This window comes from Apium graveolens, chromosome 9, assembly GCF_009905375.1.
Source record: "Apium graveolens cultivar Ventura chromosome 9, ASM990537v1, whole genome shotgun sequence".
Lineage (NCBI taxonomy): Eukaryota > Viridiplantae > Streptophyta > Magnoliopsida > Apiales > Apiaceae > Apium > Apium graveolens.
The window spans coordinates 40,887,380-40,909,617 of NC_133655.1; positions in this window are offsets into that span (position 1 = coordinate 40,887,380).

Sequence of the window (22,238 nt, forward strand, 5' to 3'; positions counted from 1 at the left end):
GTAAATTCGGTTCCGCTAATCTAAGTTAAAATTCAGGACCAAGATTTCAAATAGCTAGTGATATGTAATTCAGTTAGTGATATATGTTATAAAAAGGGATTCTAAAACCCTACTCTCTGTATCAAGAGTTATACATATGTACTCTCTAAAACTAGTTACTGAACCGAATTCCAAGTACATGAGTCATATTTATTTTGTGTATTGAGTTAGTACGTACAATTACGAGTCAGGATTTGATATCGAATGGGTAGATTTGTTAGCGAGGATATGTCAAGAATAATCGAATGTCTAAATTAGGGTTTTTCGACTTTGTAGGTTTTAGTCGGAAAACTCGAGAGTTGGCGTTGGACTAAAGATAGCTTAGTGGTCAGTCGAAAAGTTCAGTAAGGTTCCAATCGAAGGACCTGAGTGTTGAAGTCGAATCCAGGGTAATCTGGTGGTTAGACGATAAAGCCCGAGCGTCCGAGTCGGCTTGAAGTCAATCAACAATAGTTGTAAAGCTCTGCAAGGAAAGTACCCCTGACCATACTATTATGGTTCATTATATATGAATAACTGTTGATTTAAATTACATACTGGAACATAAACATTTTAAGTTACGTATCCCCTATAGTCATAATTATTTTGTTATAATCTTTTTTTGGGGGAAAAGTAACTTCTGAAAATGCCTATCTCTAGATTGTGAATTAAATTGGAAAGATTTTAAAGTGTATGGTGATGAAATGAGTTAAAACGAGGTAGGTATATGATACCCGTGGCAACACGGATGACAGGTTGATTCCCGTCGCAACACGGATGATAGGTTGATTCTCATGGCAACACGGATGATAAGTTGTGTAACGCCCCCAAATCCGGGGTTAGAGGATTTGGTCATCACTATAAAACCTCAATCCAAATTAACCTGTTTAATTAATAAACAAATGTCAGTGGAAGATATTTAGCAAAAATGACCCCAAACTACTCCAAGATCTTTTAAGGTTACAGTTCTAGAAATAAGATATCCAAATTCCATTAATAAATTTTTCCCTTTCTTTTAAAACTCTTTTCAATAAATTTCAACTCCAAACTAAACCCACTAGTATAACTTCGAAATGAAGTATACTAGGCCCAAATAAAATATACAACTATAATATAATATAATATAAACAACTTTACACAATAAAACTTACACTTGCTCGTAAACCCTGGACCAACCACCTTCCAAGACCTTTTTCTTTACTTCCTCGAATTTCGCAGCTAAACAACGCAAGCTAATCCTCACTGGAGGTTAAATTTGAAAACAGGCAAGTATGAGCGAAAGAAATGCTCAGCAAGATCATTATAGCGAATATAGGGTCATTTTGATATAAACTGACATCTGCATAAAAGCAGAACCTTTAAAATCATAATTGTTGAAACAGAAAATTTATTAAAGAATCGGATAATTGTTTCTCACTATATTCAAAACTCTTTTTGATATTTTCGAGCGAAGTGCTTCAGCAATACTTTGAATCTTGACATGAATAAAACTCGTAAAACAGTGTTTACAGAAATATCGTAAACAACAATAACAAGAAACAACGATTATGGATTGAATCATAACTTTATTCAAAACTCAACTCTTGATATTAATATTCATTTTGATGTCATATCAAATTAGATATCAATACAAACTTTGATACTCACAACCTACCAGCGCTAAAATATGGAAGTCAACATCAATCATCTACCTTAATACCACATCTGATATTTAACAACAACTTAAATATCAACATCAATCAGCAACTGAATCAAAATTGTATTCCACCTTTATTCAAAACCAAGACAGTTGATAAAACATTCCTTATAAGATTATCTAAACAATATAATAATTTAAATTGGAATCCTCGAACGACGGTGTGTTGCCGCCGGTGATCAGCCGCGGAGCAACACCGGTATGCCGAAGCATATCCAACTAAACAAAGGGATACCCAAGGAACATATCAGCATAGCAAGGTGTTATATCCAGTATAACACATAGCTCACGCTGGACCGCCGCCACGGCCTCTTATGCAACCATCCAATCTTAAAAACATTTTATTGAAAGGGGTCATAATACTCGACACCCTTATAAACTTTTATTCCCCCATTTACTTGGGCATGAATGCTCGCAAAACCAACTCATTTTTCTCAAAACCCAAAACATTTATAAATCCATTCATTTGATAAGTAAAATCACTTAACTATTCTGAACATAGAATAACAGAAGAGTACTTGCATAAATAGAATCTTTTAATTCAGCGATATGTAAAACATTTATCTATCCAGAACTGAGAATAGGGAAAGAAATACTTGCATAAGAAGATTTAAAATAAATATCACTTGAATGATAAGTGATGATAGGGATACTTGCCTTTGAGATTTAGTAGTTAGTCACACTCTCAAAGACGCATCTATTCTGACATTCCGTCTCAAAACATCTTTGTCTTGCTTTTCAACATCTTACTGATATGCTGCTCCTGCGATTGCTAGAAGCCAGATACCCAATACCATTCCATCTTACTCTTTTCAATGTCTGGTCTCCATCAACTTGAGCGATCCGCATCTATAATTAAAAGATCCAACTTTAATCGTCTAAACGAGAATTACTCAACGAATTACGCGTCAAAACCCTATCGTCTACTTATACGATAGCCCACACATAAAGAAAACAACCAAATACAAGACTTATGACCCACGTATACACGTAATTCATATAGCACATAAATACATAACTTATGTATCACATAATTCATATAGCACATGCTTCAGTTCCTCAAAAGGTTCGACTCGGTACTTTAAGAATTTAAAACGGGTCAAAATATGATTTATTGATCAATAAACGACTCAGAATGATTTGCAAAAACAATCGAGTCCCCGAAACAAAAGAATTTAGGTCTAGAAAGTATTTTTAAAGAAAGCAAAATATTTTTCTGAATCTATACGCATTCGTTTCGTAATATATGGATGAACAGTTTATTTAATACGAATAAAATAATAATAAATCCTTTAATAATATTTATCGAGCTTTAATAATATTTTAAAACTCGAAACTATTTTTCGAAATTTTTAAATCATAAGAAATAATTAACTTTAATTAAATAATTAATTAAAATTCATTAACTAAATAATTTGGATTTATTTTCGAATAATAATAAAAGTAATAATCTTCAGAACTAAAAATAATATTTTCTTCGAAATCGGACATCACCGCCTCTATTTCTCGGACTGCTAGTCGATATCACATCGACACAACCAACAACAATCAACACAATAATTCATATTTACCCGTATAAACACTCCAGATATGAATAACACGGTCAAAATGACTTTTACAACCAATTCTAAAATTACGAAATAAATATATAAACACTAACATGCTATAATATACCCAAAATATAAAAGCAGAATCTCGGAATCCTTACCCGAAACAAATTTTTGTCACCCCGAGGAGAATATCTGATGTCCGGAAAGTATCTCCAGAAAAATTCAAAATTAATAGCCATAGACATATACACGCTGAGATGCCATGTGGAGTAGTCAACACCGTCAGACTCCATTTTAATGTCCCGAAAATAAATTAAAACGGAAATATAACGGAAATATGCCCCGCAAATTATCTCCTCAAAATCTTGCAAAATATATACCTATGCGTAGGTATCGAAGCGCTGATCGTTTATATATATAATAATTGAAATTTGGATGAACGCTTTGAGAGATGAATTTTTGAAAATTGAAAAGTATATAAACAGGCAGGGACAGAGAGACAGAGAGAAGGGAGAGGGGTGTGGCGGTGGAACATGAGGAAAGAAAATGAATAAGGGGGTGGGGGTACGCCAGGGTAGTTTATAGGATTTTTCTTTTTTGTTTAATTTTTTTAACAGAGCACAGCAACACACATATCCTTATTTAGACCTGAAAATTTTGTTTTGCCCCGCATTTCTCAACTTATCGAATAAACGCGCCGGTAAATAAAACTAGAAAAATTACCAAACAAATTCTAAAATTCTCAGAATAATTAGAAAACTAGTAAAATAAAATTTTCATTATTTTTAAAATATTTTTGAGTTTAACATCAAACCCGCATTTTACAATTAACAAACCCAGCTGCACTTGAAACAAATTCAGAAAATTACGAAAATAGTCTTAAAATGTTACAAATATCCCGAAGTTTATAAAAACATAAATTTCGTAATTTTAAAACACTTTTTGAAACACAATTTATACCCGCTTTTAACAATTAAACGATTCAACGCGTGGGTGAAATTAATCCCAAAAATTATTTTAAAATTCTCAGAATATTCCAAACTTAAATAAATATGAGTTTCGTAATTTTTAAAATTTTTTGGAATTAAATACAGATTTTCCAAATAAATGAAATCAGAAAATCATACAGGGCTAAATAATTGATGAAATATTGATTTCTAAATTTTATAAAATCCCAAAAACAACTATTGTAATTATAAACTCATAAAAATAATTTTAAAGATAATTTAAATATTTATGAAATTAAATTTTCAATAAAACCACTTTTTAAAGACAAAAACAAAATGATACGACTCAGTAATTAATAATACAAATAATCCTCAATCACAACTGAGTCCCACACAATTAATATTACATACAACACATAGCAGACCGAATATCCACTCAAACCATAATATTACAAAACAAACTCAATTTACTGATATCAATAAAATGATCGGTTTTCAAATAAACTTTTAAAAATAATACATTTAAAGAAATATTTTCAGAAATTAACAATGATCGATATAACACTTAACAATTAACACATTACCTTATAATAACACCAACTCGTCAAACAAGAATAAAATATCCACCGTTTTATTCCTTATAAATCATAAAAGCACATATATATTCAAATAATAATTATAATAATTCTAAAAATACGGAATATTACAGGTTGATTCCCATGGAAACACGGATGATAGGTTGATTCCTGTGGCAACACGGATGACAAGTTGATTCCCGTGGCAACACGGATGACAGGTTGATTCCCGTGGCAACATGGAGGACATGGTGATTCCAGTGGCAACACGGATGATATGGTGATCCCTGTCATGGAACAGGGAATTAAAAATGGAAATAGCATGCTAAAAATTTTAACTTTGGTATTTGCGCAGTACATGACTGATGCTATTGTTCTATAGAGCATGCTAGTTACTGATATCTAGTTTATACATGTTTTGTTTTACTTGTTACTGTAATAAGTTATGAATTCTGTTCTTATAATTGTTTTATCATAAACTATTTTTTTGTTATTCATATAGTGGTACTGTTGAGCAATTGATTGCTCACCCTTGCAGAATGTTTTGTTTTCATGTATTGCAGATGCCTATGAGACTCGTCCATTGTAGGCAGGGAAGCGTTCCAGTTCCTCCTCTACCAGTCTCCTCTGAGGTAGTTGTGTCAGACCAAAGATGGTCTGTTGAGTTGCTGTATTAAGATTGTATTGTCAGAATTATTGGTAATAGGTTGGTTTTGTAATAATCATAACCTAAGTCATACTTAAACCTGGAAAAGATCTTGGAAAAGGGGTCATGTTTATGTATCATTATTGAATTAGATCATATTATGTTTGTTATTATTGTTATGTTCGTTGAGGCAGTCATAGTTGATATTAGAGATACAGGTTTGAGTCCCTGATTTAGGTTAGGAGTAGAGTCAAAAGAGTGTAGGAAGGGTTATATAAAGTTGTGATTCAGCAATCAATCAGAGGAACGAGTCTAAGAGTTCAGTCGAGGGTTTCGAAGGCGTAACCCTGACGTCTATTGAGAATTGGATGGAACTGCCCTAGCTTTTAGTATGTATCCCTCGTATATGTATTATTGGCAATGCCTAATAGAGGTTTTAGATATCCCTCTTGAGAAAATGAGTCTGATCACGAAAATTCATCTTTTGGGCAGATCCTCGATGTGTCAGCTGAAGAGATACCAATGTTATTCCTAAATATCGCATTTTTTTTGACAAGTGATATTGCCGGATCGAATATGCGACCTCGGTGAGTGCAGATGGAATGCTAGTAGTTTGCGGCTGCTATGACAGCCAAGTCTCAGGGTATATATGGATCAATATTGTTGTTTATATTTTAAACCCTTTCCCGCATTTCTTGAGACATACTTTGTTCTGGAGTAATTGTGTACTGTCCAATAAGTTGCTTGTTTTTCCTGTAAGAAAGTCGAATCTCGATTTAAGCAACTTAAGGTTTTGTTGATCTTATCATAAATCAGATCTCCTCTTCCTATTTTTGTATTTTCTATCTAAATATTGTTTCCTCCCTCGGTGATTCTCTCAGTTGATTGGGACAGACAATGCATATGATTTGACTATTTATCTGTGTGACAAAGGGTCTGGTGGGACGCCATCGAATTATGTGTTTTAATCGTATGGTACTAAGACTATTCATCTTATGTACTTGTATGGTTTCTCTCAGTCATACCTACATCTTCTTCACTGTTCCTTCTTAGTCGATTTCCTTGATTTTGAAATTTCATTTGGTATTCTATGATAATGAATTTCTTCAGTGACCTCTGCAATTAGACAGTCCTAGTTATTGAAAGTAAAAAAAAGTTGACTTTTAGGAGGAATGGAAGTTTTACATCAAGTTGTTATCCAAGAATAATGGCAGCAGAGAGGATTTAGGATTTAATGACGAAAGTTGCAGCCTCAGAACAATAATTCAGTGGTGGTTGAAATTTGGGCTAGGGTACCTAGTAGAGTTCAGCGTTCCTTAAGTTTGATTTGATTTACCAGTTGATCTATGTAGTTTGTGGCCGATATAGCTAGCCAAGTCCTGTTGCATATCAGATTAGCTTAGCTGTTGTAATTGAGTAGTGTTGGGAAGTTAGTCAGTTGCTGTTGTATTGAGGAGCCATTCTACGGTGTTAGTTTCTTTATATTTGAGTTTTCTTGTACTGTTGTTGATTCTTCTACTGTCATTGTTGCTAGTGTTGTTAATCTAGATCTCTTTTATAAATGGTCCCGGATCTTAAAGACATAGGTGTTTTGATTAGGCAACATTTTCCTGATACAGTTGCATCGTTTAAACGGTGATACCTTCTATTAAATATTCTTGTTATGTGGGTCCAGCTATAAATGAAATTCTGGATTTGTTGCGTCAGCAGCAGCAACAACAACAACAATAACAACAACAGTTAATCCAACAGGTTCAGCAGCAGCAACTACTGTTGCAACAGCAAGATCAAGGAGTGAACCAGAGTGTTAATTTCAAATCCTACCAGAATTTTAAACCTCATGAGTTTAAAGGTGAGCCTGATCCAGTGGCTGCTGGGGCATGGTTAAAAGAAATAGAGAAAGCTTTTAACCTCGTCCAAGTAAGTGATAATCTTAAGACCGACTATGCAAGCTACTTCTTAAAGAATGAAGCGAATTATTGGTGGGAGTCAACCAAGGCATTAGAAGGAGAAGGTCCTGTCCCATGGGTGAGATTTACCGAGTTGTTTCTGGAGAAATTTTTCCCTGACTGTGTGCAGAGTCAAATGGAGATTGAGTTCTTAGAACTGAAGCAAGGAGACAGAAGTGTAGCTGAATATGAGGATCAGTTTACAGTATTAGCTAGATTTACGCCAGACTATGTAAGCTTTGAAGCTCAAAAAGCAAAGAGGTTCCATCAGGGACTGAAACTAGAAATTCAGATTAGAGTTGTAGTTTTACAACCAAAGTCTTATATCTCAGTAGTTCAGGCGGCCAAGGTAATAAAAAGTGATCAGAAATTTATCGCCAAGGAAAAAGAAAGGGAGAAGCGTAAAGTGGATGTTATGGAAGCAAAACAAGATCAAGGAAAATTTAGGAGATCGACTTTATTCCAGACTAGTTCTAGTGCCCCTTCAGTTGCTTCCACTCCAACCAAATCAGTCAAGCTGGTAGTGGATTGTACGTTGTGTGATAGGAGTCACAGTGGTCAGTGCAAAGGGAATGATTAGTGTTTTAGATGCGGTCTGAAAGGCCGTTACGCGTCAGAGTGTAATTCAGAGAGTTCAAGAATTACTTTCTATAATTGTGGTAAGGTTGGGCACCTTGCTAGGAGTTGTAGGACCATTACTCAAGGCAATATTGGAGGTAGTGCATCCCAAGAACCATTATCCAGTACAGCTAGAGCCAGAACCTTTAAGATAAGCAAGAGATCTAAGGCTCAGGACTCGAATGTGGATACAGGTACGCTCTCTCTTAACTCTGTGCCTGTTAAGGTTTTATTTGATTCAGGAGCATCTTGATCTATTATATTTAAGGATTGTGGAGAAAACTTAACGTCGAAGAATTAGCTGAACCTTGGACCCTAGAAATGGCTAACCAAGATGGAGTCCTAGTAAATTAGTTATGTCCTAAATGCCCTATAGGAACCTTAGGACATTCTTTTATGATCGACCCAAAAACCTCTTGAGTGAAGAAAACTGGATGTAATCTTAAAGATGAATTGATTATTTTGTCATAAGGGAATGATCGATTGCAAGAATAATAAGAATTGTAATATTATGAAAGATAATGATAGGGTGATATAATAAGATAAAAGTTTCTTTCAATCACACAAGCAAAGAAGTTATTAAAACAAGGATGTAAAGCATACCAAGTACATGTAATGAGTATGAGAGTTAGAAGAAATTCAGGTAGTAAATGAAGTTCCTCGGATCTTTCTAGATGACTTACCAAGATTACCCCAAATTATGAAATAGAGTTTCTTATTGGTTCAATACCAGAGTCGATCCAGTGTCAAAAACTTCGTATCATATGGCTAGTAGGAATCAATTAATTAGTTATGTAGTTTCATGAATTATTGGATAAGGGAGTGATGAAGCAATGTGTGTCCCGTGGAGTGCACCAGGAATGTTTATAGAAGAAAAGATGGATGTATGCAGTTATGTACTGATTATCAGAAGTATAATAAGATGATAATTAAGAATCAATAACCCTACTTAGAATGGATTACTTATGTGATCCAATAAAAAGAATGTATTATCTCTCGAAGGTTGGCTTAAGATCAGGCTACCACTAGCTAAGTGTTAAACCTGAAGGCATATTCAAGTTGGTGTTTCGAGAGGGATATGGACATCACAAGTTCTAATGATATTGTTTGGATTAGCAAATGTATCGGTCGTTTTTAAGGGTTATCGAACAGAGTGTATAAGGAGTACTTGTATAAGTGTAATTATATTTATTGATAACATCCTGAGCTATTCAAAATTAAGAAAGCCCTCATAGAACGCCCAAGGATTTCCCTACGAAAATTAGAGGGGAAGTAACTGTGCATTAAATTTTTAACTATGAATTTTAGTTGAGATTAACAAAAGATTATGATTATTCCATTAACAACCACCGAAGCAAAGCCAGTGTAATAGCAGATACCTGTGCAGAAAGGAAGGATTGAATGTGATTCAGATCACTAAGGATTAGCAAAAGAATTGGAAAGAAGTAGTGAGATCTTGACATAAAGGTAAGTTAAGCCCTAGAAATATCGGACTGTTTGAGGTATTAGAAAATAGGTAAAGTTGCCTATGAGCTAGCGCTGTTACCACATCTGCAACATACTCATATTGTGTTTTACGTCTTTGTATTAAAGAAATTTATTCCTGATTTAAATCAAGATATTGTGTATGAACCAATTTAGATCCTAGATCGTAAAACCGAGATCTCAGGAATGAGTCTTTTCCTATAGTGAATATGCTTTCAATAAATCCTCGAGTAGAAAAGTCTACTTGGGAGTTAGAGTCAGATATGCTTGACAAATATCATCATTTGTTAAGATTCTGAGGACAGAATCGTTTTTAGGAGGAAAAGATATAACGACTCGTATATTTTTGTATTATTTTAAGATATAATTTTTGAATAATTAAATAAATAATGTATATGTATTGGTTTTGGCAGCCGGGTGTTGTTTAATATTACTTATGTGTGATTTATTGGTGTGCATGGTCTATTTGCGGAATTAATTATTGAGTTGTATTGATTTGTTTTACTTTTAAAAGTGGTTTTATTGACAATTTATTTCCATAAATATTTGGATTGTCTCTAAAATTGTTTTTGTGGTTTTTATAATTTCATTAAATATTTTTAGGAATTTATAAAATTTAGAAATCAAAATTTTATTGATTATTTATCCCAAAATGATTTTTTGATTGTATTTAAGGTTAAATTCGATATTAAATTCAGAAATGCTTCAAAAATTATGAAACTCATATTTTATGAAGTTTATATTATGTTGAGAATTTTAAAATTATTTTGGAAATTTTTGGGATTAATTTCACACGCACGTTTGTTCGTTATATCGATAAATGCGGGTATGTTGTGCGTTTCGAGAATTCTTTAAAAATTATGAAAATTTTGCTTTGTAAGTTTTTAATTATTCTGTGAAGTTTAGTATTGATTTGGTAATTTTCCAGGTTAGTTTTAACCGTAAATTTATTCGGTAAAACGTATAACGCGGGGCAAAAATCGGGATTTCAATAAGGGGACACATGTTGATACTTCAGGAAATGTTTTATGCGTGTCCTATTTTGATTTATGGCAACAGCTCAAAGTTAGTAAAAAAATATTAATAAAATAAAAATTCACCCATTTCAACACCCCGCCCCCTATACTCGGCTTCATTCTTGTTTCCTCTCGATTTCCCTGTAATATCTCGAGCTATCCTGTTAATCTCTTCCCTCTCTTCATTTTCCCTGATTCTTCCCTGATTCCTGTCCGGTTTTACTCTCGGTTTTGGTAAGTTCCGATGCCGCCTTTTTTCGGTACCCTATTCTGTTCCGGTCGCCCTGGCCTTGGTTCAGTCGGGGTGTTAGTATATGCATACACACGCGTAAGCGTGTATTTATCTCAGTTTGAGTTGTGGTGGTAGTGAATTGAAGCAGGTCGATTCTGTGTATTTCTCTGTTGATGTTACATGAATTTCCGTGATTTTATGAATAGATAATCAAATAAATTATTCGGTTTGTAAATTATGGTGAAGCTTTGATTGGAGACCCGTACGGGCACCGTCGGAGTTATGCCGCCGTCAGCAATAAATTCGTTGAGCTGACGGATAATTGACAATGATGATTCGTGAGCCAAATATTAAATTTATAAATCCTATTTTATAATAATCGAAATAAGTGTAGTAGTTAAATGGGTAGTTTTGGAATGAACTGGATTGTGAATTTTGATTTGGTTGGGAAATTGTTGGTGGTAACATCGATATGAGATCGACTGGCAGTCTGATAAATGAAGGAGGTGCTGACCGAATTTCGAGAAATTACTATTTCGGAAATTTGGGAACATATCTTATAATTACCGCAATTACTAATCGATTCATTTACTTGTATTCTTATATATGAATCGCTTTATAAATTTAAATCCTGATACGAGAACTAACTCGGATTAGTGCGACCCTGAGTTTTATTTGATTAAGCGTTACTCAGATAAACTTACTAATATAAGTTGGTCGGTTTATCTTATTAACGATTTATTAAATATAAATTTGGTTCCGCCAATCAAAGTTAAAATTCAGGACCAAGATTTCAAATAGCTAGTGATATGTAATTCAGTTAGTGATTGTAAAAAGGGATTTTAAAACCCTACTCTCTGTATCAAGAGTTATACATATGTACTCTCTAAAACTAGTTATTGAACTGAATTCCAAGTACATGAGACATACCTATTTTGTGTATTGAGTTAGTACGTACAATTACGAGTCGGGATTTTGATATCGATTGGGTAGATTTGTTAGCGAGGATATGTCAAGCATAATCGAATGTCTAAATTAGGGTGTTTCGACTCTGTAGGTTCTAGTCGGAAGGCCCGAGAGTTGGAGTTGGACTAAAGATTGCCTAGTGGTCAGTCGAAAAGCTCAGTAAGGTTCCAATCGAAGGACCTGAGTGTTGAAGTCGAATCCAGGGTGATATAGTGGTTAGACGATAAAGCCCGAGCGTCCGAGTCGGCTTGAAGTCAATCAGTAATAGTTGTAAAGCTCTGCAAGGCAAGTACCTCTAACCATACTATTATGATTCAGTATATATGAATAACTGATGATTTAAATTACGTACTGTAATATAAACATTTTAAGTTACGTATCCCCTGTAGTCATAATTATTTGGTTATAATCTGTTTTGGGGGAAAAGTAACTTCTAAAAATGCCTATCTCTAAACTGTGAATTAAATTGGAAAGATTTTAAAGTGTATGGTGATGTAATAGGTTAAAACGAGGTAGGTATATGATACCTGTGGCCACACGGATGACAGGTTGATTCCCGTGGCAACACGGATGACAGGTTGATTCCCGTGGCAACACAGATGACATGTTTATTCTTGTGGAAACACGGATGACAGGTTGATTCCCATGGTAACACGGATGATAAGTTGATTCCCGTGGAAACACGGATGACAGGGTGATTCCCATGGCAACACAGATGATTTAGAGATCCCTGTAATGGGACAGGGAATTAAAAATGGAAATAGCATGCTAAAAATTTTGACTTTGGTATTTGCGCAGTACATGACTGATGTTATTGTTCTATAGAGCATGCTAGTTACTGATATCCATTTTATACATGTTTTGTTTTACTTGTTACTGTAACAAGTTATAAATTCTGTTCCTATAATTGTTTTATCATAAACTGTTTTATTTGTTATTCATATAGCGGTACAGCTGAGCAATTAATTGCTCACCCTTGCAGAATGTTTTGTTTTCATGAATTATGTTCCTATAATTGTTTTATCATAAACTTGTTTTGTTATTCATATGTTCCAGTTCCTCGTGTACCAGTGTCCTCTGAGGTAGTCATGTCAGACCAAAGATGGTCTGTTGAGTTGCTGTATTAAGATAGTATTGTCAGGATTGTTGGTAATAGGTTGGTTTTGTAATAATTGTAACCTAAGTCATAGTTAAACCTGGAAAAGATCTTGGAAAAAAGGGTCATATTTATGTATCAGTATTGAATTGGATCATGTTATGTTTGTTATTATTGTTGTCAGTGACGTCAACTCTCGACCCCGGGGTTGAGGCCGTCACATTAATTATTTATAAAATGATTCGGTGATCCGTTTTAATTTTGAAAAATGTTCGAAAATTCGTATAAAATACCTGGAAGATCATTTTAATCCTGAATCTTCTTTGAAAAATTATTTTGATCGAATATCTTATGTGTTGTGTTACGTGTTATCTGATTGATGTGTTATTTGCCTATGTAGTTATTGTTTGACTGTTTTGGTCATATCTTCTATTCGTAAATCAGATTTCGGTAAAATGAAGGGCAGATAAAAGCTTAGGTCGTCTATGTGATGATTAAAATAATATGAATTGATAGATACTCGTGATACCAAACAGAGAAAATCAAGGCATAGGAAAGAAGAGCAAGTGGTCAGTGAATAGAATCAAGGCGTAGAAAAAGAAAGCAAGTGATCGGTGAGGAGAAGTGAAGCATAGAAAAAGAAGGAAAGTGATTGATGAGTAGAACTGTTAGATGAGTACAAGTAAATATGGAAATCATTTGTAATAAGGCAAGTACTTCTGAACCTTCTTCGAGATTTATTACAAATATTTCTAAACTTTCTCATAAAATGTTGCTAGTATTCAAAATAAGTCATGTTTTGTAATGCAAGCACTTTAAACTATTCAAACTTGAACCTTGATCATATCATTGAACTTGAGTTGTAAGCTTTACTTCTTGTAAACCACCGACGGTTGATTTCCCAAAGATTAAACCATACAAATACAATACTACTCCACAAATACATACACACCATAAACCAAGTACTAAAACAGAATTACTTGAGCATACAGAAACTTATATACCCTATAATACCCTATAACATCAAAGATCTATACCCTGTTTTATCATTGAACCATTGTTCATCAGATACCTGATTCTTCAACAGGCTTGAAGCCGTTCTTCATAGATATACCTTGATATACCCTGGTGATACTTATGAAATGTCTTATACTGCGAGATAAATGTTTTATCAATATTAATTATGATTTTGTTTTATTGAATTACAATGGTTATCATATTAAATTATTTTAGAATTGGATGGTTTTATAAATGTGGACCAGATTCGTGATCATATTAGGTCAATATGTGCCTTGGATCCAGTATAGAGAGCAGAGCTTTGTGTCTTACTCAGGGTTAGTGCGTGACTGATCAGCATCCTAACCTTGGTTTTTAAAATAAAAAGTGAATATCCAATTCTAATCATTGCTTATCCAGAAACTTGATTCTTCTGAATCATTTCAACTGATCATTGTTTAACCTCAGTTATTGCTATTATGACTTGCTGAGCTAGTTAGCTCACTCTTGCAAATATGTTTATGTAATTCTACAATTAAAAAGGAAATGGTTGGTAACGAGGATTCCCAGTCCAGTGTACGAGCTAGGATTCCAGGTAAAGTTGGATCGAGATAGCAGGAGCTTTATGTTTAGTTTTGAGTTATGTAAGCTTGTAAGAATGCTTTCACTTTCAGTTGTAAATTGAACTGGTTGGAATTTTGTACGACGTAATAAAAGTTAAGATGGTGGCTTGTTTTCATACTTTAACCTATTGCGATCCGTGGTTATGGTAAGTAGGGTCATTGCATATATTACTTTCATAAATAGGTTTATATAATAGGTGTGTGTGTGTGTGTTGTGAAACCCAAACTTCTGACCCAGGTTTGGAGGGCGCCACATTAGAGATTCTAGAGGCTCTCTGCTGTGATGCTATTTTATCCGACCATTTGTAAGTACCTGGAAAATTCTTTTAGTTTTCCATATTTCATTTCTTATGATGATTAGATATACTTAACTTTCATCTTAAAAATTGAGTGAAAGAAAAAAATTATGTGAGAAAAAAATATGGACTAGAATAAATTATCAATTGGAATAGTAATTTGAAATTTAAAAGAAAACAGAAGAGTAATTAACCATACTACACCACCAAAAGCACCTGCACCAATAGTAAAACCTCTGATAGCTTTAACTTTGCATGACATAAGCACACTTGCTTCTTCACATGCAAACTTGAGAATAATAATGTATTTCTTTTTTCTCCAAAACCTATAACCAAAAAGAAAGAAGCGCAAAACTTTAGAATTTGAAAGGGAATGAACTTGTTACTAAATTAAATGCAAATTTGTTGCATTCTGGATTAAGCAATCATGGGTAACAATGAAGGATTTATGATTTGAGGCTATGTATGACTTGGTTGGTAACTTTTGATGGTTGATTCTTGTCTCATTTTGCAGCTTGGATCTAGGTTCGACATGAAGACCTACACTTTTAGGCTAATTTACTGAATTATAGCATCTCTTATTGCAAGTAAATATTCAATAGTACATATGTCCTATTAAGCTTCTATTCTTATATAAAAGTTACTTTTTTCAATTAGTGTTTGTAAGAACCCAAATTTTTGACGTTAGTAAAAGACCTTTTGAATAGTAATATAACAACTCGAATTTTTGAGACCGTGTAAAACACCTAATGAATAGTAACCCTGATAGATGGAAAAAACTTTTTAGCCCACACTATGTTGTGCATGAGAAAATGAGATTCAAAGTTTATATTATGATTATACGTACCAAATGAGTATATGTAAACGCTATTAGTTTTCAAAGAAAACGAACTTTGAAAAACGATCATATTTACGAATCATTGAGGATTACGGTAATCACAATATAATTACGAATTTAAAACCCTACGGATTTATATCCAAGTATGATAATTCAAAACATAAGGAATAAATACGAGAGAAATTACGTCGTGAACTATTTACGAGGAAGTATTACGAAAACGTTTAAGCGACCGAGCGAACGCGTAAATGATTAAATAAATGTAACGCACTAACTAACCATGGTAAGAAAGTAACCATGGTTACTTTATCAAATAGTGAGCTGGATATAGGATGATCAACCAAGGCTAAGCAAATAGTGAGCTAAAGGGGCTAAGCAAGTGGCTTAGCTTATAATCTACCACAAGCTAGCTAGATTTGTCTCCAAGATTGGCAACATAAATCAAATACTAGGATATAAACTAGAGAATAAAAATCAATATAAGTTATCACAAGCTATCACTTACATCATTCCAAGAAGCAACCAAGAAGCATCACCAAAAACTCCCTCTTTCTCTCCCACTTCTCTCCATTCGGCCCTTCATCAAAAACCAAGGGAATCAAAATCAAAACCTCAAGCTCTAACCATGGATAAATCCTCCCATTAATTCTCAAGCTTCCTAACAACCAAACTAAGGTAAGATAAATCTTTGAGCTCTTCTTATCAAGGTTTGATGGGTGAAATAAAATCAAGAAAGTTGAGAATGAATAGTATGAATAGTAACTCTTCAATGGTTTCTTGATTTCAATGGTTGTTTTAGGTTCCAAAACCCATAATAAGCACTCCCAAGACTTCACCATCATCAAGAACACATCTTAAGCTCTCAATAAAGGTAAAAATATTTGACCCAACTTTATTTAAGATTTAAGTTCAAGATCCTTTTAGTATGTAGTTGTAAACCTAGCTTTAGTAGTGGCATTGTTGAAATCTTGATGTTTAGCTAAGTAGATTTAAGGTTGATTATTTTTGCCTCAAGAACATGATGTTCTTTAGAGGAATTAGTGTGTTTATTATGATATGTTGATTGTTGGTGGTAGTATAAATATTTAAGGCATAAACGAAACTCTGATCGTAACCATAATCTCGCTAAAACGAACAAAACATAACTTTAAGTTTCTGCAGAAATCCCCGAAGATGTAAACTGTAGTTTCTTGAAAAATAACTATTTATTATGATAGAAAATGTTATAAGGATTGTTTAGGCTCTTGAATCGCTCGATTCCGATTTAAGAGTCAAAAGTTATGGTCATTTTACTAAAAGTGGTTTACGCGATAAAACTGCTACGAATTACGAATTTTAGAAATAAAAATGATCGACTTAAAAATGTTCATAAATCATTAAGTTTTTACAGAGAGTAGTAAATTGAGTTTCCTAACTTCCATAAAATTTCAAGCGAAAATAATGATTTTTCAATTTTATAAAAATGTCGGAGCCGAGATCGCGCGGAGTACGAATGTCAAAAACAACCTACTGTTAGGAAACTGCCACTTCAGGATTTTAGCCCTCTTCCCAGAAAACCATTTTAAAATGATGTGTTCTAAATTTTTTCTAGATCGCGCACGCGAAAACGGTGCATTAATTGAGTAAACGGTTCGAGAGATATCAACGTTTTAGTGAAAGCGGTTTGAATAGTAAAACTCTGTAGTTGACCGAACTTTTGAAATGCTTTTCACCTAATTAAATTCATTTTATCAAAATTAAACTTTTAGGATAAATATTACAAGCACTCAAGAAGCTCTCGAGGTGGTTTCGTAATAGTAATATTCAGTAAAGTCAATTTTAGAAGACCACTTTGACCGTCCGTTTCGACCAAGGAGTGATACTTATTTCGAGTCGGTCGAATAATGAAAGTTATGAAGTATTGAACTTATTAGAAATATAAGTTGGTGATGAGAGTAGGAATACTGATTAAGATTATGATGTTTGTTGATTAGAAAACCCGAAACGAGAGGAAGTCGGGGAAACGTGTCTTGGACTCCAGACAAGTTTTCAAACCCTACCTTTTTATAACTGTTATGTTTTAAATTGCTTTAATACTACAATATATGCATGATAAATGTTTTACGGCGATTTATAAATTGTTATATATTGAATCATAAGATATGATGATTTTGGTATAATAAAGTACCGGATTTGAAACGATATTTAGACCGAGGATTGGTCGGTGTAAGGTTATAAAAACCCAGAAGTATTCCAGATTTGTTATATTTGAGAAATGTTAACGCTAGAGAGTAGCATGACATGTATGTTATAGAACGAGAGTCGGTCGGTATGTATATTATAGTAAATACCCGGGAATCGTCCCGGGGATGTTTTGGACGATCGAAAGTCCGTATTTATTTTATTTCAAAGGACTCGATGTCCACTTGCGAATTATTAAATACCTCTAATTTATTTAAAACGATTTCCAAAGATCGTATTCCCTCAACTATATTTAATCACTCGAACAATGAATATTATTTTGGATATTCATTTTAAATAGGAGAAGTATACTCCAACAATTATTTGTTTTAAACTTGATTACTTATATCTACCAGAGATTATTTAACTACTTAAACATAAATAAGTTGATGAATATTGTTTCAATATTCTTTTAAAAGTATAACTATTCGAGGTTTAATTATTTATCAATTATCATTTAATTATTTATTATTTATAAAAAAGAGTTTATTTATGATTTAAAAATCATAAATCTGATTTAGAATACTCTCGGATATTCGGGAATCATTCGAATAATTAGAGATCGTCGGAGAATATTATCTTGACTTATTTTCTTATATTTTGAATATAGTTTCAAAGAGAAACTCCCCCTTATTTAATTATCTGTCGACAACGGTCAACTCACATCCTTAGTACTTCCTCCGAAAACTTTCGGAAGTACATATATATATGAAGTAAAGCTATGCCTATCAACAAGCAAAACGCTTGGGGGAACTTCGATGTGGTTCAAGTTCTCGAGATATGATAGGAGTTCCTAAAGGACAAGGGAGGGGTAGGATCCAAGTATTTCATGTATTGGATAGACTACTGGTTTTGTAGGAGACAGTACAATATGTACTTAAGGACCTGCGAAGTGTGTGTATACCCGAAATGAGGACACATAGCCCGTATGCGATAAGGGTGATAACCGGGATACGAAGGTGTCGTCCTTCTACTAGTAGAAAAGGTTACTATTATCGTATTACGACTGATCGTCGTATGCGGTGGCTCCAACGAGTGTCCTATTCTTCCAATCGGAATTGTGATGCAATACCGTAACCCAAGCCTAGGTGTTGGGTTTACTATTAAGGTATTCGCAAGTTAATAAAATCCACTAAAGGATTGTTTTCATAAAAGGTGTATATCACCAAGGGAAACTATTTTTGAATAAAATGTAATTATCAAATATGATGTTTTACGTGAGTTATCATACAATCATTTTCATACTGTACATTTTTATGCTGGGATTTATAACTCACTCTTGCTTTCTTTTAAATGACACAACACAACAAAATAACCAGTATGCCGGTGTGGGACTTAGTCGCTTGCAGTCATGGGGAGGATCCCCGGCAACTTTGTCTCAGGTGTGCCAGAGTATCAGATACGGATAAGATATCAGTCGTAATTATTGTAACTTTATGTAGAGGTTATGAATAATTGTTTGAGATCCTGTAAAGTACATTTGAGTTTTAATAACAGATGATACTTGTTGTACGTCGTTTCTAAGGCTATAACTTGTGAGTGTGTGAGATTGGGGGTCTGTGATGTGGTATTATTGGATTATTGAGTTAATGCAGGTTACACATGATTGAAGGATTACGTGACGACCCAGATTCCTGACCCCGGATTTGGGGGCATTACAGTTTTACAACTCTGCTATTTTAGTACCTTGGAGCAATATTCATACATGATAATAAACTTTATTATGAAGTTCACAAAATAAGCACGTGTAGTATCGAAAATTTATTAAATGCAGTAATAGCTTCCTAAGACATGGTTTCCCAAGTTATAGGTCTATAGAGATTTGGCTAACTTTAGATGACAATCGATATAATATATTATTTAAATAAATCTGAAAGCATGATTGAACAATCATACACCAAAATGCATGTTTTGGGTACATTTGTCGCTACACTTCTTTCCCAAAAAAATAACCATTAAGTAATGACATAAATAAGATTTACTTTTGCACATTTTATTATCTTTAAAAAGCCTGCGTCTGATAAATATTGTCGTTAAAACAAAGACACATGCCTAAAGTGAATACACAAATTTACATAACAAATAGAGTCATAAATAATTAAAAAGACAAATATATATGGATAAATCTAACTAGTCTGTGTCAAATTAAAACAAATATAGTAGCAAATTATAAGAAATACCCGAATTTATGTAATTTTTCAACGACATTGATTTTAAGAAAAACTTTTAAAAAAAGATGAGAGAAAGGGAGATGTGAGAGAGGGAGATAGGGTGTATGGAGATGGGGGAGAGGGAGGGAGGGAGGGAGGGGGAGAGAGAGTGGGGGGGGGGGGTTGGTAGGTTACCAATAGCCTACAATGAGTTGAGAAATATAACAAGACACATACAATTATACCAACATTTATGTGTAAATACAATCATATACTATTAGGTTTAAGTTGAGAAGTTAATCTTATTCATATACCTGATGTGTAAGGTAGGAATTTACTTGAAGATGAAGTAGGGGACACTTAAAATTAGAGTGATTAGGATTACTACTGGTCCTAATTGAAATGTTTAAGAGAATTTCTGGTGGTAGTCAAGCGAGAGATATTAAACTTGAGATTTTGATTTTGGGAAAGAATAGAGTCTAAGCTGAATCAACTATCACCAAGTCTAAAATCTAACTTTTTTCTTTAATTTAATTATTTAAACGTCGGTCAAATAAAGGTCGACGTAAGTACAGTTTCTTTAACATCGTCAATAAAATAACCGACATATAATATTATCTTATACATCGGTCAAATTAAAGCCGACGTATATATAGTTTCTTATACGTCGTTAATAACATAACCAACATATATTCTAACTTTATATGTCGATTTTATCATGATCGACATTAAAAATACTTGAACAAGACATTATACGTCAGTTTTAAGAGAATCTGACGTATAATGCCAGTATATATGTTGGTTAATACTATGTATAATGTAAAAGAGGTGACGTAAAAAGTCATTTTTATACTAGTGAAAGCACTTGGGGGAAGTGTTCAGGGTGGTGAGACAGGTGAGGGAAGGGGTGAACATCAAAAAAGCCCTAAAGATAAGGAGAGTAAGGTCAGTATAACCTAAGTCAGCCACACTGCAGTCTCTCAAAAGACTGTAGTTCTACAAAAGGATATAAGTTCATCCCTAGTTACATCCTCCAAAATGGTGTAACTATTGAAATAGGCTCCCAACCAGGAGAACATGCCAAAAGAGGGAGGGACACTAAAGACTTATGATAATTGGATTTTATATCCACTTGGAATGCTTTATTACAAGCTTAAATTGGTGTTTTAGACTCAAGTTGTTGGTATTTTGATGTGTTTTTGTGTTATTGCATTTCAGGTATCAATTATATGAAGAAAGGAGCTTTTAAAGGAAATATGATAAAAAGTGATCAGAATTAAAATCCAAGGCCATGGTCAAGTTGTAGAGAATCTCAATATCTTCGCGTGGGTAGTTGAATCGCCTAATTCTGACGAGTAGAACTCAAGTTATGGCCAAAACAAGATTCATCAGAAAAAGCCTTTTTTGAGTGGAATTTGATGATTTTAAAGGTCCAGGTCCACTCGGGGCGTGTATATACTTAAAAAAAAGGTTTTCATCATCCGAGAAGATTTAGATACCAAGGAGAAGACCTAGAAGCACAGAACAACTCCGAAAAAGAAGATCTTGTTTCTAACTTGTGATTCTTTGAATTGGTTATAACTTTGGATGCTCATTTTCGTTTTTGTTGAACCTAGATCTCGTTTATTCGTACTTTAATTATTATTTAGTTTATTAAAACCTTATTTTATACCATGCTTTCATATGAACCCATGGTGATGATGAGTTCAATTATGGGCTAATCATTGTCATGGGATTCTAGCGGATTTACTTATGGATTTCAATAATTAATTGTTTCGATATCTTGGTGTGTTGTGATTGATTGATATCCTAGTATTGGTTGTGCTTATTCGTCTTATGTGCGTAGCTAACATATAAGATAGCGTGTTAATCTCTATTGAAGCGACAGTGAATATAGAGGTTTAGAACTTGCCATGCTAGCATAGGTCATGTATTGTATGCATGATCAGTGGGTAACTCTAACCGTTTTATTTGCCCTATGTAATCAAGATAGATAACTTGTGCTTAAATCGTTATGTAGTCAAATTCTATAGACATATAGGGTCTCAATATAATTGGAGCCTATTCAGCTTCTATCTCTTTTGTGGATGTCTGGTAGAATGGTAATTGTGCAATGAACGTTGGCGTTTATCAGTTTCGTGTTATCTGATTAGTGTCATCACCATCACATGTTAAGGTTAAGAACAATAAGGCTATTGAATGAAGTATTTAATGAAGTTAGAATCTCATGTTTGTCATATATATTAATTTAACCATTCTTGTTCTCTTAGTTATAATTGTTAGTATAATCTCATAGTTTAATAAAAACCCAATTTATTATT